Source organism: Haplochromis burtoni, unplaced genomic scaffold (assembly GCF_018398535.1).
Source record: "Haplochromis burtoni strain Fernald_Lab_line unplaced genomic scaffold, NCSU_Asbu1 Contig_176, whole genome shotgun sequence".
Taxonomy (NCBI): Eukaryota; Metazoa; Chordata; class Actinopteri; order Cichliformes; family Cichlidae; genus Haplochromis; species Haplochromis burtoni.
The window spans coordinates 398,589-404,802 of record NW_024582537.1 but is presented as its reverse complement, the minus strand read 5'-3'; positions in this window follow the sequence as shown (position 1 = coordinate 404,802).

The following is a 6,214-nucleotide window of genomic DNA, read 5'->3' as shown; positions in this document are numbered from 1 at the left end:
ATTCGTGAAAACCCCATTCCCTCCACTGATCCACAGACACACGAGCTCACTTTTAGATTGATGTCCAGTATCTCCGAACTTTGCATAGTTGGGTCTTGTTTTACAGCACTCAGGAATGAAGACATGCTCCTGATACATGTTATAATAGTCATAAATTATTTTTTATTATTATTTTTTTGTGCATACTTGTCCCACTTACATTATTCAGATAATCAAATAAATGTTTAATATTAGACAAAGATCTATCTCTCTATCCGGTAGTTAATTAGTTTGAGCAGCAGGTGGCGGTGCTGCATAAAATAAATGAATTCACCTAAGACTCAAACATATTTCAGCTCCTATCCTTAATAACTGGTCCCAAATTTGTATTTGTATTTGTATCTTTATTTATTTCAGACATAATAAAACAAACAAAAAAACCAATATATACTCATCTACATGTATTTTCATTTACGAATATGAATATATGTGTAGATATACACACACACACGTATTTGTACAGACAAACAAGAAAAATATAATAAAATAAAACACATTCGTCTAACATGAGATAACAGTTGTTTGGTCAATTACAAGTCATGAATTAGTCCGCTTAAATGATGAGACCAGCTAATTTATCAACACTAACACAGCATTGTAAATCTGAATATTTCTATTTTAAAATCTACAACATTATGAGTAACTAAAACTTTAATAAGTTTACTCAGAAACTTTTCCTTTTGGCTTGTCAGAGTAAAAGTTTGATGTACCAGATGTAACAGCTGCTACATCTTTTTCCAAAACAGCAGCCAAGGGCTGTGAGTGAGCTAAGGGGTAAATTGAGTTAGCGGTTCACCTTATCCCACCATAAGCCACTGAAATTGAATTAAATCTCGGAAATATAAACTGGTATTTTAATGTAATATCACATAATTGGCTTGGTTTTAGTAATTTATTTTAGTTTACTGGGTTTATTTGATTGGGACAGAGCACACATACACCAAACTCCTCCTGTCATGAGAAGCAGAAGATGCTTTGAACCAGATTATAATCATAAATACATTTCCACCTGTAGTCCTTAATAGCCTGACAAGTTAGATATGACAGAAAAGCTATTGTGTTAAGAAACTAAACAATAAAAGACTGGGGTTCATTGTCCCTTTATACAGTCATTGGTTTGAATCTTTGTCTACTAAAGCTGTGTGACTAAGAATCAGCTGATTTTTTTTTTTTTGCAGGTTGCAGGCCCTTGTCTGTATTTTTTTTCCAGCCCTTGTAAGTTTAGTGTTTCTATCACTTAGATTTATAAAGTCTCAGGGTAATACAGTGCAATACACCAGTGATCAGCTATAATCCTTAACTTTACTAAAGGATTTATGCAGCACATTAGGTTCTTTCAGCATGTTTCCTTTTCTGCTTTTTTAACTTTACTGAAGACATAGAGCATAATTTCAGTGAGGATCTTGTCAGGTCAAAGGTCAAAGCTGCCACTTCCCTTCCTGGAAACTTGTGGTCAACATAAGCAGCTGTTACCGGCAGTGTTGAAAGCTGCTCCATTTCTTTCTTTCCCATCCCTTTCTTTAAAAAGCACTGGGCAACGTGCCAGTGTACTTTTTGCGTCTTCATTTGCACTCTCTCACATCCACAGCACGCTCGCACACTAACGCCCGGTGGAGTGCATGAACACATGAGTACACACATGCAAAGCAAGCCCCCGAGGGGTGCCCAAAAGTTTCCGGTCCGGAAGGCCGGACACAGAAACTCAGGAAACAATTGGGTGTCAGAGAGGTCCATGGAGTATTCGCTCCCTCCTGAAGTGTCGTTGCTGTTTTCCAGGCAGCAGAAACAACTCTCCATCTGGTTCCCCGTCTTCCTTTGTTGACAGGAAAGCGTGCTGGCATCATTCTGTCTCAGGATGAATGTGCTGCTGATACACAATGGAAGATGGCATTTATTTATTTATAAATGCCATCTTGGCGGGTGGTCATTAGTACACTTTTCATAGATAACTTGTACATCTGCGAAGGCACCATTAATGCTAACTGATGTGTACAGGTTTGTGGGGAGCATATGCTACAGATGTGTTTCAGCAAGACAATAATAAACTTAATAATAAAAGTTTTCATGCATTCTGCACAGTAAAAGACTCCAGGCCCATAAGAAACATTATAAAAAGTAAGAAAGGACAAGGGAGGCACCAAACTGTCAAGCACCTGATATATCAAACAAGGTAAAAGTACAATACCAAGCCCCCACTTAAACAACCAGTGATATGTTTTTTTTCTATTTACCCCCCCCCCCCCCCCCACCCACACACACACACACACACACACACACACACACACACACACACACACACTATTCTGCTTAACCTCCAAACCCATTTTGTAACGAGGTTACCAAAGGTTTCAGTTTTCTGACAGAAAGTGCTTGCTAAGCAGTCTTTGACATTTCACAATCGTTTCACATGAAATCTGCAATGTTAAACAAAAACCTTTTAAGGAAACGCTGCAGGGTGCAGGTCCTTGCATAACCATATCACAACCATATAATTATATAAAGTAAAAAAGCTGTGCAGCTTTTAGGTGTTCTTGAGTCTCTTCATTTGAGTATTTAACCTGATCTTTTCTTTGTTTTCTGGTCTTTTGAAACAGCTTCAAATAACTGTCGCAGCAGTGCAAGGAAGGAAGCGCTTTTGAAATGAATAATAACGTTTCAGCTTCAGTCTATGATATGCTGTCATTATATCTTAAATCACTCTATCTCGCTTGAATCTGCATTTTACAAAGCGGGTAAACTTTGTAAAAGGTGAAAGGCTTCAGTGTGATTCTAAATGTTTTCCCAGAAGTCTTGCAGCTGCTGTCTTACTGTAATCTATTACACAAGCTAATAAGGAAGCTGTGCCAGAAGGTGCTTTGCTGATGGGATAGACAGAGGAGGCTTTGAAGTGTGGTTTAGGTCATTCTTGCATTATCGTACTCCCTAAACGAACAGCACAGAGCACACCCATGAAGAATGGAAAACATGCAGGTCATTTGATGTGCTAAACAAGGATAAAGTTAAAGTTTTACTGTAATATAGATATAATTATTTGAGTATTAGCAGTTAAACTTTATCTCATCATTGCTACTTTGTGGCTATCCATGGAGGACCGATACAGGTTTGATTTTCCACCACGCCCTCTACACCTAGAGAAAGGTGTTTGTGTTTTTAAATTCTCTTATAGTCTTGATTTGTTCCACTGTTTCATGTAGAAAGTAATTTTATGACATTATATAGAGATATTAACTTCAAATTGATACACATGATTTCTTTTTTCCATGATGTGATCAGAATATCTAAAATACCCACTGAATATTTGATCCTGTTTTGTGCGTCTTTGTTCTTTATGAGCTTATAAAAAGCTGCAGGAATGTAGATTCAAAGGTCAGACTCTTTTATGACAGGTGAACTCTGAACTTTACAAGTTGAGATTCTAGGTGTCAAGTGCCAACGTGCAACCCTTTTGCTTTATATTACTTCTAATTATAACATAAACTTTATAAACTTTGGACCATAAACCTTAGGGTATTTAGTGTGGCTCAGATTCAAGTTTCCAGATAGAGCCAGCACACTTGATGGAGGCATGTTCTATCTAAAGTGCAAACAAACCTCTCACCCTGATCTAATCTGACTCCAAAAATCCCCTAACCATATAAAATCTTCATGGCTGACATTGTGATAAAATGTGTGAAGCGTAAGCACCATGAAACCAAAGACACGAGACCCTCTGATTCTCCTTCACCTGTGGTTATCGCCCCATGAGCATGACGGCACACACAGCCACCAAACAAGCTGCTCCCTTTTGAGCCGAGTGCCAGACAACACTGACTCTTTGAGTCCGATCACAGAGACCAACTGAGACTTGTCTCAGACCAAATGCCAAGTATCCCGAAGGCATCTTGCACATTGCAGTTACTCTTATGATGAAGAGAAAAGCCTTGAATACACTCTTTGCACACATTTGTACTGTGATGTTCAACACGTGCTGCCTCTCCACAACTGCCTGGTATTCCTGGCTCTAATAATAAAACCATGAAATAATTGCTCACGTACATGCAGTACGATTGAGGCTCTTTTAGTTGCACATTCAGATGGTAAATAGACAGTATTTCAGACTATTTTTTTCAGACTTGCAGACAAAGTGCTGTTTTTCTGATCGTAGCTTTTAAAAACCTTCCAATTCAATTTTGTTTTTGTAGCAATAATTCATAAGAGTTGCTTTCAGGTAAGAGGATCAGATCAGTCAGTCAATCCACTTTGAACAGCAGTTGGTGACAGTGGGATGAAGAACTCCCATTTAACAGAAAGAGATCTCCAGCAGAGGCAGACTTGTGAAGGGCCAGCCATCTATAACAACTGATTGGAGGGTGAGAGCAAAGAAAAGAGAAAAAATGGATCATTGAATAAATGACATTAATTGATTTTCTTAATGAATATGTCTAAACACAGGAGGAGTGATGATGTTTCTCCATTTCACAGCTTTATTTGCAAGTGTTAAACGATGCCTATTTTAGAATGGAATCACAACTGGAGGACAGCCGGGTAACAAACTGTAGGTAAAAATGAGGCCTTTCATATGATAGAACCTGTTTTAACCAGCAGCCTATCTCAATGGTGATGTGACCCTTGAATGTTTACACAAAATGCACTTTTTGAAGCTTCCTCCAGTGAATATCAGAAACTGGATCGAACATCCAGAGCACCAAAGCTTGTTTCTGTTACTCCATCTCACAGCCATTATACATCATTGCTGCTTAATGTTTATGTTATAGCCCATTATTTTGATGCTTCGATTTATGGTGACGATTGGAGTGAGTGTAAGACTTTTTTTCTCCCTGATTTTTAAAGCGATTGAAATCTTTTTTTTTCTGTCCTGACCTTTTTCATATGGATAAATCATGTACTTATTAACTTATAAAGGACTAGATCTCTAGAAGTGGTAAACTTTTACCTACTCTTGTTTGGGTATAGTAGCTATTAGAGATGGCACGATACCACTTTTTTATGTCCGATACCGATACCGATATCATAAATTTGGATATCTGCCGATACCGATATGAATCCGATATAGTGTTTTTTAATCAACAAAACTGTTTTTTTTAAATATCTTGCTGCATTTTGCAAGTCTGCAAGTTCATACTCAAGTTTAAAACAACAACTACACTAAAGCTATTCTGTTATACCTGTATGCAAAAAAAAAATTTCATAGTTCAGCAATACTGATCAATCTAATAAACTTAAACCTACACCATCATCCCTATTCTGGTATTTTAAAGAGTACTTAGCGTAAATATTAAGCAACCTAACTAATAGGGTTCCAACTCCCAGCAACAACAAAAATAAATAAATAAAAAATAGGGAACCACCCCTCACGCGCCACCTCATGATGCTTAATCGACGTAATCAACCTTAATTTGATGCAGTGTGAAAAAAAATGCACAGAAATCAATTATTTTTCAAGAAATTTTAAATAGATTCAACATCTTTCTTCAACAAAATTGCAGACTGCACAGATGGTACCTTCCCAAAGTAAAAAGTACTATAGCTTACTAGGGTATATATATTAGACTTAATAGTCACTATATACAGTAATTGACTTCTATTCATTTTGCATCAAATTAAAACTTTGGGTGTCAGATAATTATTTATTAAAAGCTAGACATTTTAAATGAGAATAAGAAAGAAAAGTATGTCTTAGGGCATGAACAGTGAAAAGGGGGCACAATCGGCCCCCCTGGCTAAACTTTGCTAGATCCGCCCCTGCACAGTTACCAGCCGTCAGCTACGTAGAAAAAGATCCTGGTGTAGAAAGTAATATTAAATAAATTCTAACAACAGCTTATCAAGCTTAAACGTGCTGCTGTTGTTCAGCCGCTGGTTTGCTCTTTCTGGTGCGAAGTGGGCCAAAAACAAAGACGGACTCGCGACAGAAAAGCTGATCAGCTGATCATTTAAGCAGTTTCACGATTGAAGTACCAGCCGGAGAGCGAGAGGCAGTCGCTCGTTAAGCTTAGCGTGGGAATGCTTTACAAACATTCAGAGATGGACTTACACGCTTGCTTTACTTCTCTCGGGGATAACTTTGTCGGAGATGAAATGCCAGGTTGCTAGCGAAGCTCCACATGCTATCCAGACCACCGACAGGTCCCGCATGCCACAGCTGCTCTATCACGTGATGCACACTGCTCCAACT